General features: G+C 46.1%; 1 protein-coding gene across 1 annotated transcript in view; it reads right to left on the bottom strand.

Moving 5' to 3' along the window:
• Nucleotides 1–20,427, bottom strand: part of LOC115079138 (sodium/hydrogen exchanger 10-like) — a 947,289-nt gene that overhangs the window by 369,167 nt on the left and 557,695 nt on the right. The gene's annotated exons all lie outside the window — the stretch shown is intronic.

The raw sequence follows: 20,427 nt of genomic DNA, 5'->3' as shown, positions 1-20,427 counted from the left end.
AGTCTGAGAAATGGGCTTATTGTCCTCTGCTAAGCAAGGGATCTGGATTTTCCCCCATTTATTTGCTATTTCTCCTACACACTGCAAAACAAAAGGGAATCCTTAGAGTCAGATCTTATAAATTAGTGCGAGCGCGTACTTTTGTTCGCGCACCAGGCGCAAACAAAAAGTACGCTGGATTTTATAAGATACGCGCGTAACTGCGGGTTATCTTATAAAATCCGGGGTCGGCGCGCACAAGGGGGTGCACATTTGTGCAACCTGCGTGCGCCGAGCCCGGTGCGCGCTGCCTGTTCCCTCTGAGGCCGCTCCGAAACCGGAAATAGTAACAAGCCAGACTGTGTGCAGTGCAACAATGGAAAGCAGAAATATAGCTATCCTTCACTTATCTGGTTAACTAACCCCTAGATTCATCAAGCTGCTGTAAAAATGGCAGAAATATGGCACGTTATGTCTCGCGATAAAAAGATGGGCATGATTAGAGACATTAACAAAATACTGCATCTTGTATGTAACTATCGTGTTGCGTGTCTGCTTACGTATGGTGCATTATTTATTTTTTTATATATATACCGGATTCCTGAAACTGCCTCTTTGAGGGTGTGTCAGGAGGTGAAGGAGAAGAGGAGTTTGGTGAGTAGTTGGAGATGCAGTTAGAGAAGTTCTTTATTCAATTACCTGATTTAGTTGTCTTGTTTCTTGTGTATCATCTGTTTACCTTTAACTTTGTCTATTGCATTTATCTGTGTATGAAGAAGAGTATTAGTTTTTTGTGTGTTTTCCTGTTTTGTCTGTCTATCCCTTTGTGGGAGGAGTGGAGAGGAGTGGTGAGGAGGGGAAAGGTAAGTGGAGAAGATGAGGTGAGAGGTGGCGGAGAAGAGAGGAGGAGGAGAAGGAGGAGGGACAGTAGAACTAGAGATAGGGATGAGGGAAGAGTCTGGAGGAAGTGGGTGGAGGAGTATAGGCAAATGATTGTAGAGGGAGGAGGATGGCAGGGTAGGGTTAGACAGAGAGGACAGAGGGTGGAGTTGTCAGGGCAGGTGCAAGGGGGAGGAAGGGAGGGGAATGGGGACTGGGAGTGTGAGTCAAGAGAGTGTCACAACCTCTATGAAAGTGGAAGTGGCAACCTTTGGCAGCTAAGCAGCAGCTCGTCCTTGGCAAGTTCAGTGTGGAGGATAACAAGCAGCTCATCATTGGGGTCTTGGAGAATTAGAACATGCACTTGGGCAATGGGACGGCGACGACTTCCAGGGCTGCCAAGGGCCAGATATGGCAGACCATTGCCTAGGCCATATCTTGATGCAGTGGCATAAAGAGGACCAGAGAGCAGGTGGCCCACTGCTCAGGGACATAAAGAAAAAGCTGAAGAACAAAGTGACCAGCAGGAACAAATACATGCATCAGACTGGAGGAGGAGACCCTTGCCCAATTGTCCTGACTCCAATGGTGGAACGATTCATTCAATGGCTGGGACTGGATGTCTTTGAGAGCATGGATAAGGCCCTGGACACGATTGTGAGCAGGGGCCAGAAAGTCATATCACCTGTAAATGTGAAATCTGCTACAGATGTCCACACATTTTGCATAGGATGCTCACACTGAAAAATGCAAACTGCACATCTTATGCAAAACAGTACATGTGCACTTTTTAGTCATTCATACTTATATCTTCTTTGTTTCCACAGCTCTCATCCAGGAAGCCCCCAGTCCCAGCTGAGAAGCCCAGGTTTCAGTGGCCCCTTTCTCATGGATGCTGAGTCTCAGTGGACAGAGAAAGAAGAGGAAGAGGAGCAACCAAAGCAACAACTACTTCAACAGTGTTGCGCCCATCGGTCGCAGACAGCTGCAACCTTGCTGCTCACATCATTTTGCCCTATAGCTCCGATTCTGGCTAAGATGGCCACTTCTGCCTCTGCCTGCTGACCTCGATGGCATTCCCAGGACAGCGTGGGCAATCCCGGTCGCCATCTTGAATTTGGTGTAACTTAGGAACGCGCGCCTGCCTCCATCATATCCACATCATGGCGGAAACCTCGGGGCATCCCCTCCACATGATGTCACTGCCTAACTGTACTTAAGCCTACTGGACCTTCCTACCAACGAGTTAGCAAGGATTTCATCTTGCTCAATTCCTTTCTCAGAGATGCTTCACCTCGCTGTTCCTGCATTCCAGACTGTGTGACTCAGGTATCCGCTCCTTGGGGCCTTGCTGCACACAGGGGTATCAGCAAAGATCTTCACAAAGTCGGATTTAAAGAGTGCTTACTGCTTACAACCTTGTCCACATTCATCAAGGGGGCGAGTGGAAAACGACCCTTTAATACTCACGATGACATCTTCGAGTATTTAGTGATGCCATTTGGCCTGTGCAACACCCCGGCCGTATTTCAAAATATGATGAACAACATCCTGCGAGACTTGTTATATCAGTGTGTGGTCGTTATACTTAGACGACATCCTCATCTTTTCCAGTGATGTCCAGAGCCACCAAGCCGCCGTCATCAAAGCTTTGCAGAGGCTGCGGGATAATCGTCTATATGTCAAGCTCAAGAAGTGTGCTTTCCACCAAGAGTCTGTTCCCTTCTTAGGGTACAGTGTGTCCAACAAATCTTCCAAATGGATCCCCAGAAGACAAAAAGCATGCAAGACTGGCCTCAACCTACTGGTATTAAAGCTCTCTGTCGCTTCCTGGGCTTCACTAATATTATCACACATTCATCAAGAACCACTCGACCCTGACAGTGCCACTTACTGCCATGACTAAAAAGGAGCCAACACATCACAGTGGTCTCCAGACCCATCACTGCTTTCCAAGCCCTTAAGGAGGCATTCCTCAGAAACCTTTTTTACGTTATCCTGACCCTCGTCGGCCATTCATCGTCGAGGTCGCGCCTCTGATGTCGACATAGGGACTGTGCTCAGTCAGCACAGTGATACATGTACTCTTCATCCCTGCTCATTTTTCTCTAGACGTTTTTATCCAGCCGAGAGAAATTATGACATCGGCGACAAACAGTTGCTTGCTATCAAGCTCGCATTCGAGGAATGGCACCCCTGGCTAGAAGGTGCCACAACACCAGATAAACAGTGTTCACTGATCACAAGAACCTGGACTATCTACGTCATGCGCAGAGACTCAACCATTGCCAAGCCCGATGGTCATTATTCTTCAACCGATTTGATTTCTTGCTCAAATACCATCCTGCTGATAAAAATGTCCGGGCAGAGGCCATCTCATGCTCCTTTACATCTGAAGGTGTTCCTGACGTACCCTGTCACAACATCAATCCAGAGAAGATAATTCTGGCTGCCACCCATTCTGTTCCAGCTGGTAAAAGAGTGGTCCCTCAGACACTACGGAAGAAATTTCTGAACTGGGCTCATGTCTCCCGATTAGCCAGTCATCCTGGACAGGCCCGTATGCTTGCTACCCTACAACGCTTCTATTGGTGGCCACTCTATGAAAAAGGACGTCCAAGGGTACATGAATACTGCGCTACCTGTGCCAGACAAAAGCCTCCAGCCGGTCGCCCCTGGGGTCTCCTACAGCCAATACCTGTTATGGACGAGCCATGGATGCACATCGCAAACCAATTTCATTGTTGATTTACCGCATTCAATGTTGGGAACAATACTATATGGGTCACTGTGGACCGTTTCTCAAAAATGGCGCACTTCATGGCATTACCCGGACTACCATCTGCCCCAGGACAATGGGCCAAAAATCATTATGACACTTATCACAGAGCAGCACCCCAGTTTGAGCCAGGAGACAAGGTATGGCTCAGTACCAAATACCTCCGCCTCAAGCTGCCTTCAGTCAGATTCGCTCCATGCTACATTGGACCCTTTGCTGTCCTTTGCCGCCTAGGTTCCTTGACCTACAGCCTGAAGTTACCTTCATCCATGAAAATACAAACTCTTTCCATGTTTCACTTTTGAAACCTCATCCTCTCAGAGTTCTCTCGCAAGACTCCAGATCCACAGCCTCTTTGATGCTGAAGAGGACATCGCATACAAAAGTGGATGACATCTTCAATGTACATAAGAGAGGAAAGCATTGGGAATAATCTAATTTCCTGGGAAGGATACAGACCAGAAGAAAACAGCTGGGAACCTGCTGTTCAACATCCTTGACAAAGACATGATACACCCAATTCCATCTAATTCATCCTAGGAAGCCAAACCCCCTGGGAGGAGCCCTAAGAAGGGGGGATACTGTTGCGCCCATTGGTCGCAGATGGCTGCGACCTTTGCTGCTCACCTCATTTTGCCCTATAGCTCCGATTCTGGCTAAGATGGCCACCTCTGCCTCCGCACGCCGACCTCCCTGGCATTCCCGGGTCAGCATGGGCGATCCCGGTCGCCATCTTGAATCTGGTATAACTTAGGCAAGTGCACGCGTGCTTGCCTCCGTATTATCCATGTCATGGCGGGAACCTCGGTGGCGTCCTCTCCGCATGACGTCACTGCCTATATGTACTTAAGCCTACCAGACCTTCCTATCAACGAGTTAGCAAGGATTCCATCCTGCTCAATTCCTTTCTCAGAGATGCTTTGCCTCACCGTTCCTGTGTTCCAGACTGAGTGACTCAGGTACCTGCTCCTCGGGAGCCTTGCTGCACTCAGGGCTATCCGCTCCTCGGAGAGCCTTCTCTGCGAGTCTCACCTTCACCAGCTTAGTGGGAACCCCTCGCTACTTCTACTGACGACCCTCAGTATTCCTGCTCCGGGTCTCCGCTGCTGCTACAACGATATCTCTACTGCAACACTACGGAGTGAGTACTAGACCTAATCTTCAATGCTGCTTCTCTCTTGCTGTGCGGATCCTCGGGTTACCCCTGCTCTGCAGACCACTATCGGATCCACGCTGTCTTGTGCTTGCTGCAAACTTCTATCTCCGGCCTACCCATGCTGTGGACCACTACCAGAGCTACAACACACACAAACTACAAAGAGGGAAGTATTACCCCGCTCTGTGGACAACTACCAGAGAATCCATCTCAGGTCTTCCTACTCCAGGACTAAGTTTACTAACCCACTCCTCGGGTTTCTCTTTGCTGTATAATAAATATATCTCTGATTCCTGTGTCCATCGCTGCTGGGACCCCGCCTGTCGTGGAGAGTCCCCACAGGGCTCCTCCCTGTGGCTGGTATCAGTTCTCTCATGACCCAAGGGCCCACTAACCAAGTTCAAGTATAACAAAAACCTTGGGTCACAAATATCCCTTGACACAAGCCTCAATCTGTCAAGCTCCATGGCATGCCCTGGCATGGTAAGAATATGCTCAATCCCCAGCTGACTCCAACACCCCATGTGTCCTGGTGTATTTAGAAGACACCTAGCCAGCTCATCCCAAGAGTCCAACAATGCCAGCATTGCAGCACAGACACCATCCTCTACAATCTGAAACCCCATGACCAGCAGCACCAACAGCACTAGTAACAGATCCAACTGTGCAGATCACACTTGACTGCACTGAGAGAGGCATGGGCTGCAGCTACACCATATACGGGCAGAGCTAGTCCAATTGAGGAGGGCTCACTTAATAGTGATGTGCATTCATTTTCAACAAATGTGCAATCCGCAACGCATAAGTCCCTATTTGTGTATTCGTGGGTTCGTGAAATGCATCACGAACCCCCATGAATAAAAATATCATATTAGTTTCATTCTTTCGGTTTGCAGTGATTTCTTAGCGGCCATTTGAAATAGGAGAAGGCCATGTGGGAGTATCCATAGCAAAAACTATCCCTTTCCTGTGAGTCATAAGTGACCTCACAACCTGTCATAGAGTGGGTCAGACAGGTTGGCAAGGAGACGAGAATGCAACCTATCAGAACTAAGCATGTTTCTAATGCAGCCAATCGCCACTCTCACTCAGTGCTCTGTGACGCTGTTCCTGATGACGCTATACTATAAATACCTTAAGAACACGGCATGCCATGCTCTTTCTTTGCGGGGGTGGTCCAGGGAGGTGGCTGTACTCAGAGCTAGTCTAAGTGTCTCAAATCTGTATTCAATTGTTAGCTACTTTGATATAATTTTCCATTGAAAAAGATATTTGTTCGATTTTTGCTGCAGTGCCAGTCAGCCATGCTTTTTTTTGACAGCACTTTTTTTTTTTTTTTTAATCTCAGACAGTCTCTCTGGCTGTCCCACTGAGACAAGCTGCTAGCAGTGGCATTTTGCTGCTTATTTTACCTCCTGGTGTAGGTTGCAAGCAGGAGTTTGTGTTGTGTGTGGGAGATATATTCAATTTACTAGATATCCCTTCTCCTAAACAAGCCAGATTAGACCTCACTAGAAAAAGAGCCTTTTCAATAGCCGGTCCAACACTTGGAACACTTTACCAAACCATCTTCGCTCGATATCCAACCCTGCACATTTCAAAAAATCTCTCAAAACATATCTTTTTCAACTTGCATTCAACACGTCTTCTAATTAAACTTAATCATCAATACCGAAATTACCCTCTTAAACATAGTTACACCATTACAATCCCATTTATACTACACATAACTACAACATACCTGCTCATTCACCACGTTTCCAACTATCATACCCTTCTCCCTTCTTCCCTTTATCTCATATAATTTTTACGCTCTATTTCTCCCACTTCCCCTTCCTCCTCCCGTTCCCCTTCCCCCCCCTTTTTCCCCTTTTCCCCCAAAACAATAAGCCCATGGTTCCAAACTTTTTTATATTTTAATAACCTATATATACTAGCATTCTGTCTAGTTATTACCAATTTTTATGTAAAGTTTAAAAATTTCCATTTTATTTTGATTATTTTATTTTTGGGTTTAAATCTGTGAACCGTTTTTGATAAAATTTCTTTTTTAAAAAACGGTATTAAATACTTTTTAAATAAATAAATAAATAAATTTCTAGCTACTTTGATAGAATTTTCCATTGAAAAAGATATTTCATCGTTTTTGCCGCTGTGCAAACCAGGCTTTTTTTTTTAAATGCAGTATTTTTTATTGAATCCAGACTGTCTCTCAGTGCTATTTTAAGCCAACAGGACAGTGCACTGGGCATCAGTGGGCAGTTTTGCAGACTCACATATATTGGGACAGCTATGCTCTTTGAAGCCAAATCCCCAGTAGGCCTCTTTAGTAGTTACAAGTTTGGTAGTGTGTGCACATACAGCGGTCCCAGTAGTAGTGTACATCTTAGGCATTGCCTCGTGGGGCCTGTAGGCAGTTTTGCAGACTCACATATTTTGGGACAGAGGTGTGCTCCCTGAAGTCAAATCCCCAGTAGGCCTCTTTAGTAGTTACAAGTTACTAGTAAGCAGTGACATTAAATCCATGATGTCAGGGAGAGCTAGACATGCTCGAGAAATTGGGATTGGCAGAGTAGGCACTGGCAGAGAAGGCATTTCAAAAGGCAGTGCCAGTCTCCATTAAAGTTAAAAAGAGACCCGTTCCAATCGAAAAATCTCTGAAGGGGCAGGCAGTTCCATCCGGAAAAAAATGAAATTTTAAAGATGATGCATCACCATCACCTATTTATGTCCCTGTAGTTTTGGAGGTGAAGGGAAGAGGAGGCTAAGTCATGCAGACAAAACAGTGAGACCCAAAAACAGCCAGTATGACAGCAGGCCCGACTTAGCATTGAAAATGTAGCGCAGGCACTGTTTGATTCTGATTCCAATGAAGAATCATCGTGTGGGATTCTCATCAGAAAATGAAGTAATAGCTAACGAAGTCTTAGGAGGATTACTTAGTCCTGTCTTAGCCTCCACTTCAGTGCTGCAGGGGAGAGATGAACTGATGATGAGGAGGATGAAGAGCAGTCAGCACAGGCACATAGTGTGACTGATGCCCCTGCCATTGCCTCTCAGGGTGCACCCACTACTTCAAGCTCCAGTACCAGCATCCACCCCGAAGGCTATAGAGAAGGGATCATAAAAGAAATCTGTGATCTGGAGTCACTTTAAAGTAACGGAGGACCCACGTTTTGCTCAATGTAATTACTGTGCCAGGGCTATTAGCAGAGGCAAAGCAAATGGAACATCTAATTAATTTTGGCAGAAGCAACCCCAACAGTACTGCCATCTGGGATGGTGGCAGAACTAGTCATGGGACCCCTTTTTTCCAGGAAGCATATAAAGTGGTTGAAAAGGAGCAGATTCATCCCACACCCTCAGCCCCTTCTAGCAGTCAGGTGGTAGGCCAGCAGCTCCCTGCCATGTATCAGAAGCGACAACCCACCATGGATGAAATGGGGTGGTGTTCAGTAACGCTATCCCGGGGAGGCAGGCAACCTCAAAAGTTGTAAGCAGGAACATTGGGGGAAATGATTGCCTTTGATGACCAGCCCTTGCAGATAGTAGAGAATGTGGATTTCAAGCATTTGCTGAAGGTCTTAGTTCCAAATTACAAAGTCCACTCCAGAACCACATTTAGCAGAAAGGTCATCCCCAGCCTGTACATCCAGTGTCGCAATCGCATCCAAGCACTGCTAGCTAAAGGCACAGAGGAGTGTGCATTTCACCTGCGATATCTGGACCCCACTGAATGCTGCAACACTCTTACCTCTCCCTGACAGAACACTGATGGGACCTGGCTGAGGCAGGGGCAGGCAGCAGCTCTATTAGTGAGCAAGTATCAGGTGGAGGTGGGCTTTACTGCACACCTACCTGATGGATAACGCCCATACCTCAGCCAATATTCTAGCATGCATCAGACAGATGCTAGCAGGCTGGCAGCTACACCAGTGAGACAGGATTCTTCAGGCAGGGTTCTTTGTCAAGACAATGGTGCAAACATGGTAAAGGCAATATCCGATGGGCGCCTTCAGAACATACGATGTTTTGCACACACTCTGCACCTGGTAGTGAATTCAGCTCTGGGGTTGGAGTCCAAGCACCAAGAGAATGAAATACCTGCAGTATTTAATACACAAGTTGCAGGAACATAGCAGCGCATTTCCACAGAAGTGTGGAAAGGCGGGGCAGGTTCTCCAACAAAAGCAGACTGATTTGGAGATGCCTCACAAGCGTCTCATTCAAGACATTGCCACCCGGTGGAATTCCACCTATATGATGCTGCAGAGTTTAGTGGAGCAGCAGACACCCCTTCATGAACTTTCTGAAGCAGAAGGGTTAGGTCGGCCGTCATAGTTGGTGATTCAATTATTAGGAATGTAGATAGCTGGGTGGCTGGTGGGCATGAGGATCGCCTGGTAACATGCCTACCTGGTGCGAAGGTGGCGGACCTCACGCGTCACCTAGATAGGATTTTAGACAGTGCTGGGGAGGAGCCAGCTGTAGTGGTACATGTGGGCACCAACGACATAGGAAAATGTGGGAGGGAGGTTCTGGAAGCCAAATTTAGGCTCTTAGGTAGAAAGCTTAAATCCAGAACCTCCAGGGTAGCATTCTCTGAAATGCTCCCTGTTCCACGCGCAGGTCACCAGAGGCAGGCAGAGCTCCAGAGTCTCAATGCGTGGATGAGACGATGGTGCAAGGAAGAGGGATTCAGTTTTTTTAGGAACTGGGTAACCTTTTGGGGAAGGGGGAGTCTCTTCCGAAGGGATGGGCTCCACCTTAGCCAGGGTGGAACCAGACTGTTGGCACTAACCTTTAAAAAGGAGATAGAGCAGCTTTTAAACTAGAACAAAGGGGAAAGCCAACAGTCGCTCAGCAGCGCATGGTTCGGAGAGAGGTATCTTTAAAGGATACTAATGATGCATTAGAATTAGGGCATCCCAACAGTGAGGTTCCAATAATTAAACCGGTGCGATATGTATTCTTTACAGGAACATCGATATATATAAAAATTAAAAATAATAAATAAATAAATTAGAAAGAAGTCCAAGTGCATGTAACTAAAACTCACCTGAGCTAAAAAATTCTAACTTATCCCTATCAATTAAAAGCAGAATGAAAATATAACAAAAAACAAACTTTGAAATGTTTGTATGCTAATGCCAGAAGTCTAAGAAGTAAGATGGGAGAATTAGAATGTATAGCAGTGAATGATGACATAGACTTAATTGGCATCTCAGAGACATGGTGGAAAGAGGATAACCAATGGGACAGTGCTATACCGGGGTTACAAATTATATCGCAATGACAGAGAGGCGCACTCGGGAGGAGGTATGGTGCTTTATGTCCAGGATGGCATAGAGTCCTGCATGAGACTAAATACAAAATTGAATCTTTATGGGTAGAAATCCCTTGTGTGTCGGGGAAAGACTATAGTGATAGGGGTATACTACCATCCACCTGATCAAGATGGTGAGATGGACAGTGAAATGCTAAGAGAAAAAATAAATAAATAAACAAAATAAATAAATAAATAACTTAGGGAAGCTAACCAAATTGGTAGTGCTGTAATAATGGGAGACTTCAATTACCCCAGTATTGACTGGGTAAATGTATCATCGGATCATGCTAGAGAGATAACATTCCTGGATGGAATAAATGATAGCTTTATGGAGCAATTGGTTCAGGAACCGACGAGAGAGGGAGAAATTTTAGATCTAATTCTCAGTGGAGCACAGGACTTGGTGAGAGAGGTAACGGTGGTGGGGCCGCTTGGCAATAGTGATCATAATATGATCAAATTTGATTTAATGACTGGAAGAGGAACAGGGTGCAAATCCAAGGCTCTCGTGCTAAACTTTCAAAAGGGAAACTTTGAAAAAATGAGAAAAATTGTTAGAAAAAAACTGAAAGGGGGCAGCTACAAAAGTAAAAAATGTCCAAGAGGCATGGTCATTGTTAAAAAAATACCATTCTAGAAGCACAGTCCAGATGTATTCCACACATTAAGAAAGGTGGAAAGAAGGCAAAACGATTACCAGCATGGTTAAAAGGGGAGGTGAAAGAAGCTATTTTAGCCAAAAGATCTTCATTCAAAAATTGGAAGAAGGATCCAACAGAAGAAAATAGGATAAAGCATAACATTGGCAAGTTAAATATAAGACATTGATAAGACAGGCTAAGAGAGAATTTGAAAAGAAGTTGGCTGTAGAGATAAAAACTCACAGTAAAAACTTTTTAAAATATATCCAAAGCAGAAAGCCTGTGAGGGAGTCAGTTGGACCGTTAGATGATCGAGGGGTTAAAGGGGCACTTAGAGAAGATAAGGCCATCGCGGAAAGATTAAATGATTTCTTTGCTTCGGTGTTTACTGAAGAGGATGTTAGGGAGGTACCTGTAATGGAGAAGGTTTTCATGGGTAATGATTCAGATGGACTGAATCAAATCATGGTGAACCTAGAAGATGTGGTAGGCCTGATTGACAAACTGAAGAGTAGTGAATCACCCGGACCGGATGGTATACACCCCAGAGTTCTGAAGGAACTAAAAAATGAAATTTCAGACCTATTAGTAAAAATTTGTAACATCATTAAAATCATCCATTGTACCTGAAGACTGGAGGATAGCAAATGTAACCCCAATATTTAAAAAAGGGCTCCAGGGGTGATCCGGGAAACTACAGACCGGTTAGCCTGACTTCAGTACCAGGAAAAATAGCCCGCCCCTTTGTGCGACCCTTCGTGCGCCTCCTTCAAGCCTCATACCTTTGCTTATCCTGCACAAACTTGCACTATCTTGTACCATTTTCATTATATATATTATTGCATTTTCTGCCTCCCTCTTACCTACCGCTCCATCTCTACCTGGGAGCCTGGTCCCCGCCTTTCCTCTCTGCCCACCTAATTCACCCCCAGGCCCTTCTTGCACCCTCCACCATGCCCCCCCTCGCCCATCCCGATCCCATTTCATTCCCCATTCCCCGTATTCACCTCCCCTTGTGCAGACTACAACCCTTGCCCCCCTACCACCCTCCAGCCCAATGTAAATCCCTCTTACCCATCCTTGTCTCCCCCTTGATACAACTTATTGGCCTCGTCACCTTATCCCTCATGCTTTTCAATGCTCACTCCCTCATCAAAAAAACCCATATCCTTGACGACCTCCTTCAAGACCACCAACCAGACATCTGTGCAGTCACTGAGACCTGGCTCAAGTGCACTGACACCGTCATCTTGAACCAGCTCCCCACCTACTCCCACGACATCTTCTCCCTCCCCAGACCCAAAAAGAAAGGGGGTTGTATCCTCCTTATTGCCAAAAAAACCCTCAATCTTAGATCCCTGAACATTAACCCTCCATCCAAACTGGAAGCTGGCATTTTCAAATCCTCCAACCTCCAAGTCTGCCTCATCTCCGCCCCCCCTGGCCTACTAGAAACAAAACCCCCTCCCCACTCATTGAACTTGTTTCCAAGAACATAAACTGTGAAAAGCCCACCATACTTCTGGGAGACTCCAATCTCCATGTAGACTCCTCCCCCCTCTCCCCCTCCTGTGAGACCATCCTTACGGCCCTCCAAGCCCTAGCCTTCTCTCAAACCATCTCAACCCCCACACACAAAATGGGACACACCCTTGATCTCATTTTCACCAATTCCTATATTTACGTCCCTTCTCCCCCTACCTGCACCCCTGTACCATAGTCCGACCATGCCCTCATTGAGACCTGCCTCACCTTTGACACATCCCTCTCCTGCAACCCCCCTCTCACCAACACCTCCTTCTCATACCGCAAAGCATGCTCATCGGATGAGCTCTCCACAGCCCTCTCCGACTCCCTGTCTAATCTCGACCTCTCTTCACCTGACACTGCCCTCACCTCCTGGGTCAAGACCACCCAAGACATAGCTGACAAAATCTGTCCCCTTATCTCTCGACAACAACGCCCCCCCCCACTCCAATCATAAACCCTGGTACACTACAGAACTACACAACCTGAAACACGACCTTAGAAAGAAAGAGAGAGCTTGGCGTAAAGACCCCACCCCACAGCGCTCCATCTCCTATAAATCTCTCCTACACACATATCGCTTAGCCATACAAAACACCAAAAGTGACTACTACTCCTCCAAAATCCACCAATACACCTTCAACCCCAAAGCCCTTTTCTCCTACGTAGCAACCCTCACCAACCCCCTCACCCCTAAAGTTACTGAAGATGACACCAGCACGAAATGCGAAGAACTTGCTCTTTTCTTCCACAACAAAATCGCCAACATACTCCTTCGATTTCCCCCCACAACCCCCCAAACCCCCCACCCCCTCACAACCCACCATAATCCCTCCCCCCTCGACTCCTTAGAACTCACCACACCCAAGGAAATTGAGGCTATCATTAAGAAATCCAAGCCCGCATCCCACCCCTCTGACACTATACCCACTAAAAATCTCATTTCCATCCCCAATACCATTGCGTCTCCCTTAGCTGACCTAATCAACTGCTCCCTCTCCACAGGTTCCATCCCTGACCCCCTTAAACATGCGATAGTCAAACCCCTGCTCAAGAAGCCCTCTCTAGACCCCAAAGACCCCACCAACTACCGTCCCATCTCCAATCTTCCTTTCATTTCGAAAACCATGGAGAAGGTAGTCAATACACAGCTCACAACATTCCTTGAGGACTACAATATACTCCACACAGCACAGTTTGGTTTTCACAAAAATTTGAGTACCGAAACCCTCCTCTTATCCCTTACAGACTTCCTCCTCACCAGCCTCGACCACGGACACAACTTCCTCATTGCCTTCCTCGACATATCCGCCACCTTCGACACCATAAGCCACGACCTCCTCATTGCCCGCCTAACCGACATTGGCATTTCTGGTACTGCACTCCTATGGTTTAAATCCTATCTATCTAACAGATGCTTCTCTGTTAAACTTGGCTCCTCTGAATCCTCACGCTTCACTCTCTCACATGGTGTACCCCAGGGCTCCTCCCTGTCCTCTACACTACTTAACATTTACCTCCGCCTCCTCTGTCATCTTCTAACTGAACTTGGACTCAAATTCTATATTTACGCTGACATCCAGATCGTCATTCCCACCCGCAACTCTCTTGCTGCCACTCTATGTTTCTGGGAAACTGCCTTTCTGCCATCAACAACTTACTCACCTCAATGCAACTTGCCCTCAACTCTGCCAAAACTGATCTACTCCTTATACATAACCACCACACATTTAAACTGGCCACTCCCACTGACCCTCTGACCACATCCCTCCTCTCGCAACCCTCAGTTCGAAATTTAGGGATCCTTATCGATCCTCATCTGAACCTCAAAAACCACATCACCTCCGTTATTACGGGAGGTTTCTACAAGCTCTCGGTCTTAAAAAAGCTCAAGCCACTCCTCCACACCCACTATTTCAAAACTGCCATTCCCTCTATCTTGGCCTTCCTTCCCCCACCATCAGACCTCTCCAGATCCTGCAAAACGCCACAGCAAGGATCATTAGTAACACACGTAAATCTGAGCACATTACCCCTGTCCTTAAAAGCCTACACTGGCTCCCATCTGCTTCCGCATCCTGTTCAAAACCTTCACCATCTTACACAAAGCTGTCTACAACCACAACTCCTCCTGGCTCAATTAACCCCTCCAACCCACACAATCCTCCCGCCCTACCAGAACAATCCATAAATGTACCCTGCTTGTCCCCCCCCTTAAAAAAGCCCACCTCTCAGTCACAAGAAGTCGTGCTTTCTCTATTGCCGGCCCCACGCGCTGGAATGACCTACCACCCAATCTTCACATGGAACCCTGACCTCTCAAATTTAGAAAACTTCTAAAAACGTGGCTCTTTCATCAAGCCTTCCCGGATTAACTTCCTTTGACTCCCCAGCCTCTTCATTACCCCTGGTACACTTCTTTTTCCCTTGCATTCTTCCTCACCTACCCCCCCTACTCTTCTCTACTCTGTTTTCCTGTACCCTAGTACCCCCCTACTCTTCTCTACTCTGTTTTCCTGTACCCTAGTACCCCTTCACCCTCCCTCACCATTTATTTTCTCATCTATTCCCTGTACTCATGTACCCCTTGTATATTTACACTCCTACACCTTATTTATCAATATATTTTTCACTTGAACCATAGTTAACCTTTGTTACTTAGATGTTACTGTTCCTCTCGTTTCCCTCCTACTACTTGTTGGGGTCCCTTTCCGACCCCCAGTTATTCTCAGCTTCCCATCTCCCCCCACCCCTGTTATTTGTAATTTCCACCTTTTTGTTATCATGTAAACCGACATGATGTGTATTTTAATGTCGGTATAGAAAAACTGTTAAATAAATAAATAAATAAATAAATAAATAAAATAAACATCAAAATCACAGAACATATAGAAAGACATGGTTTAATGGAACAAAGTCAACATGGCTTTACCCAGGACAAGTCTTGCCTCACAAATCTGCTTCACTTTTTTGAAGGAATTAATAAACATGTGGATAAAGGTGAACCGGTAGATATAGTATACTTGGATTTTCAGAAGGTGTTTGACAAAGTTCCTCATGAGAGGCTTCTAGGAAAAGTAAAAAGTCATGGGATAGGTGGCGATGTCCTTTCATGGATTGCAAACTGGCTAAAAGACAGGAAACAGAGAGTAGGATTAAATGGACAATTTTCTCAGTGGAAGGGAGTGGACAGTGGAGTGCTTCAGGGATCTGTATTGGGACCCTTACTTTTCAATATATTTATAAATGATCTGGAAAGAAATACGATGAGTGAGATAATCAAATTTACAGATGACACAAAATTATTCAGAGTAGTTAAATCACAAGCAGATTGTGATAAATTGCAGGAAGACCTTGTGAGACTGGAAAATTGGGCATCCAAATGGCAGATGAAATTTAATGTGGATAAGTGCAAGGTGATGCAGATAGGGAAAAATAACCCATGCTATAATTACACAATGTTGGGTTCCATATTAGGTGCTACAACCCAAGAAAGAGATCTAGGTGTCATAGTGGATAACACATTGAAATCATTGGTTCAGTGTGCTGTGGCAGTCAAAAAAGCAAACAGAATGTTGGGAATTATTAGAAAGGGAATGGTGAATAAAACGGAAAATGTCATAATGCCTCTGTATCGCTCCATGGTGAGACCGCACCTTGAATACTGTGTACAATTCTGGTCGCCACATCTCAAAAAAGATATAATTGCGATGGAGAAGGTACAGAGAAGGGCTACCAAAATGATAAGGGGAATGGAACAACTCCCCTATGAGGAAAGACTAAGAGGTTAGGACTTTCAGCTTGGAGAAGAGATGACTGAGGGGGGATATGATAGAGGTGTTTAAAATCATGAGAGGTCTAGAATGGGTAGATGTGAATCGGTTATTTACTCTTTCGGATAGTAGAAAGACTAGGGGGCACTCCATGAAGTTAGCATGGGGCACATTTAAAACTAATCGGAGAAAGTTCTTTTTTACTCAACGCACAATTAAACTCTGGAATTTGTTGCCAGAGGATGTGGTTAGTGCAGTTAGTATAGCTGTGTTTATAAAAGGATTGGATAAGATCTTGGAGGAGAATTCTATTACCTGCTATTAAGTTCACTTGGAGAATAACCACTGCCATTAGCAATGGTAACATGGAATAGACTTAGTTTTGGGGTATTTGCCAGGTTCTTATGGCCTGGATTGGCCACTGTTGGAAACAGGATGCTGGGCTTGATGGACCCTTGGTCTGACCCAGTATGGAATTTTCTTCTGTTCTTAATGGACATAGGTGTGCATAGGTGTGCATAGGTGTGCATCATGATTGGTTAGTCATGAATCAGCTGGTAAAAATCCTGCAGCCCTTCAAGGATGCCACGGAGGAGCTGGGCTCCAGAAGTGCCACCTTGGCAGACATCATCCATATAGTTAATTTTCTGGAGGAAAATTTGGAGGGCTTTAAACAGGAAGAGGGAATGACAGCAGAGGTACTGCATTGTCTGGACCTTTTGCAGAACCATGTGCAAGAGAGATTAAGGCCTTTAACAGAAAACCACACATACATGCTCACCACAGTCTGTGATCGCTGTGTGAAAGGGAAACTCACCCTAGAGTATGATTGTCTCCTATTGGTGAAGGACCTGCTGTTAGTAAAAGTCCGTGAACAATAGTGCCATAGTGTTATGATTCTGCCCTCATGGGCAGCCTCTTACCTTCTCTCTGCCTGGAGGCCACAGTCCCTAGTCTTCCTTGTGGCTGGAGCCGCTCCTCAGTCTGCCCTCTGTGGCTTGAGAGCTGCTGACAATGCTGGGCCTGTTCCTCGGACCTGCCCTGCTCTTTGGCAGCAGCAGTATGGCCGCTGGCCATGGTCCTGTACAACTTCCTGCTTTCTGTTCCTAAGGCGCGGGCTGCGCCTCTTCACAAGATTCAAAGGACCCGCGGCCAGATATGCCCCGGGCCCCACCTGATGACTGCTTCCTGTCTCAGCCTTATAAGAGGACTTCACCTTCAGTCCTTCCTTGCCTTGCATCGGAGTTACTTGCTCCTGGAAGTCTCGTCTTCCAGCGCTCCGTCGGGTCTTTGTTCTTCGTTGGAGCTCCATGTCTCTTCTTGCTTCCTGAGTCTTCGTGGCTTCCTGATGTTTCATTTCCTGATGTTCCAGGCTTCCTGATGTTCCACTTCCTGATGTTCCAAGGTTCAGCTTCTCCTTTGCTCGTTCTGAGTCCTCCTGACCCTCCAGCTCCTTTGCTTCTTCAGATGACACCTTGTTGGGGTAAATCCGTCTCATTGGTTCCTGTTCACATCATTGGAGTTTCTTCTCAGCTGGATTCCCTTCCTGCGCTTTTCCCCCATGACCAGCCTCTTCAGGTTGTGTAGGGCGCGCAGTGGGACAGGGTGGTCCATGACCAATCCTGCTGGTGGACTGTGTAGGGTGCCCTGAGAGACAGTGCCAATGTCCGAACCTTCCCAGCTTCTTGTCTCGTCCAAGAGTCTTCCAAGTTCCTCATCTCGTCAAGAGTCTTCCAAGATCCTCATCCACTTCCAGAGTCTTCTTGTCTCATCTTGAGTCTTCTGTGTCACAAGGCCTCCGTCTGCCCTCATACTCAGTCCGACCTGCTGCTTCTTGCCGATACCTAGCGGCAGGTCCGAAAGTGCTGGGAATGGTCGGAGGACTGTTCACTAACTAACATAGTGTTGTTGGTCTTCCAGAAGCATGCAGGTCCGGCAGAGGATCAGACTTTTTCTTCGCCCATGCTGGGACATGCCTTGCCAACCCTCAGTGCTGTCTTGGATTCATCTGGGGTCGTGCCGAGGCCCAAGGGCACACATTCCCTTCAAGTTGGGATCACTTCAAGTTGGGATCGCTTCAAGTTGGGACCCCTTCAAGTTGGGATTCCCTTCAAGTTGGGATCGCTCTCCTAGTGTTCCCTTATCACAACAGAATGCAAGGCCATGTGTCCGGTGAACATGTTCCTGTGATGGACTTGCCTTGTTCCTGGAGTTCTGCTTCAGAGTCTTCGTTTCAAGTTTGTTCCTGGACTTGTATTTGAACCCCAAAATTTTTTTTTTGGTTCAGGATTTTTCTCACAACCTGCTGGAAGCACCAGCTGTCTGGATTCTACTACCTGCAGGAGGCACCTGCGTCCAGACATTTTTCCAACCGTTTTCCAGGTTGGGGTTTTTACGACCTGCAGGAGGCACCTGCACCCCATCTGGTTTGCTGGTTCCGGTTATTCCCACCCTGGGTTCCTCCCAGGTTTTTCCTGAAGTTTCTTGTGCTTTTTGTCTGGTTTCTTGTGCTTCTTGCGTGTTTTTGGGCTGTTTTCCTGTCTCATTTGTGCTTTTTTCCTGTCTCGTTTGGGAAGTTTGCTTGTTTGTGCTGTTTTTTGCATGTTGTCCTTTTGTGCTGTCTTTTGCTTCTTTGTGCTGTTTTTGTCTTTTTGCTCGTTTGTGCTGTGTTTTGCTCGTTTGTGCTGTGTCTTTTTGCTCATTTGTGCTGTTTTGCCTTTTGCTTGTTTGTGCTGTTTTGCCTTTCGCTTTGTTTGTGCTGTTTTGCCTTTTGCTTTGTTTGTGCTGTTTTCTTGTTTGCGCCTTTTTTGCCTTTTTCTCTCATTTCTGCAGTTTGTTGTTGTTTTCTGCCTTTCCTGCTGTGCAAACGCAGACTAATTATAATATTGATAAGTTTGGTGAGCCTGCTTTAACGGCTTCCGGATATAATCCAGTTTATCCTAGTTTGTCTTCTGTGAGCCAACAATCTACTTCCACCACTGCCTCTGCCCCCCCCTATCATCAAACCAGAATCTGCCTCTGCCCCCCCCTATCATCAAACCAGAATCTGCACTGAACCCTTCCAGAATCTGGAAGGGTTCAGTGCACCCCCATTGAAAAACAAAAAGCAAGGGTTAAGTCATCAGATCCTGAGTTATTTGATCCTCCTAATGAAGCATTTGGGACATGTGGCTATTTATATGACCATCCAGAGGCTGTGGAGGCATTTGATCGCTATCTAATGCAAATTGACCCTCAATTAGAGTTGGATATTGGGGTAGATGGGCCCCCCTCCGAATTGCTAGGAATACTAGGTCTGAGAGGGAGGAGTGTCAGGAACAGGATATAGCAGAGAGTCAGAATTATCGACATGATTTAAAAGTATTAAACAAGTGTTTAAAGAAACTTGACAAACAAATTGAAGAGTGTTATGAGACAATGGCAGATGGGACTGGTACTCCTGTACAGCAAAATTGCTTACCTTGTAATAGGTGTTATCCCAGGACAGCAGGATGTAGTCCTCACATATGGGTGACATCAGTAATGGAGCCCTATGTACGGTACATAGGGCTCCATTACTGATGTCACCCATATGTGAGGACTAGCATCCTGCTTGTCCTAGGATAACGCATCATACTAGATCTAAGAAAGGGAAAATACCTACCAGTGCCCCAACATATTTAATTGCCCCCGCTTTGACTTCAAAGCCAAAAGATTATGTAGCTACAAAAGAGCAATCTTATGAATTTGTTACTCTTTGGATCACTGCTGTAAATAAGAGATCTATTAAACTAGCTCCCCAAATGCAGGTGTATTCTCTAGATGGAGATCTTACACATGAGGGAATGAATATCGCCCGTTGCTCTATTAGAGACAGTCCAGATCCCACATGGGATGAACAACAGTTAGAATATATGTTACAAGGATTGGTCGTTTGGGAAAACTATGAAGGAACTCACCCTCTTACAACCCCGGTTCCTCCCAGCCCACCTACGTCTACTGTTTTGCCTCTTATAACAAGAGCAAATTCTGTGGTGTATAAACCTTGGTCTTTTGCTGATCTGGAAACATTATTGTCTAAACTGCCCAGCATCATCAGGGGTGCCAGTCCATGGATTAGTGAATTTGAAAAGCATACTAGTGGGTACCGTCTAGCTTTGGGAGATATTAAGGCTGTGTTTGCCCAGACCCCCGGCTTAGTCTCTGCTACTGTATGGGCTGCTGCTGGACTAGGGCAAATATTAACCACTTCTGTGTATGATGGAGATGGGTTTAATCAGCACCGCACTGCTCTATGGGGAACCTTGAGACACATGTTTCCATTGCAGAGAGATTTCAGTCAACTCACTGCAACACGCTGGGACCATAAGTCCATATCTTTTGAG

The sequence above is a fragment of the Rhinatrema bivittatum genome, chromosome 17, assembly GCF_901001135.1.
Source record: "Rhinatrema bivittatum chromosome 17, aRhiBiv1.1, whole genome shotgun sequence".
Lineage (NCBI taxonomy): Eukaryota > Metazoa > Chordata > Amphibia > Gymnophiona > Rhinatrematidae > Rhinatrema > Rhinatrema bivittatum.
The sequence above is the reverse complement of the archived record's forward strand: the minus strand, read 5'-3'. Positions and strand labels throughout refer to the sequence as shown.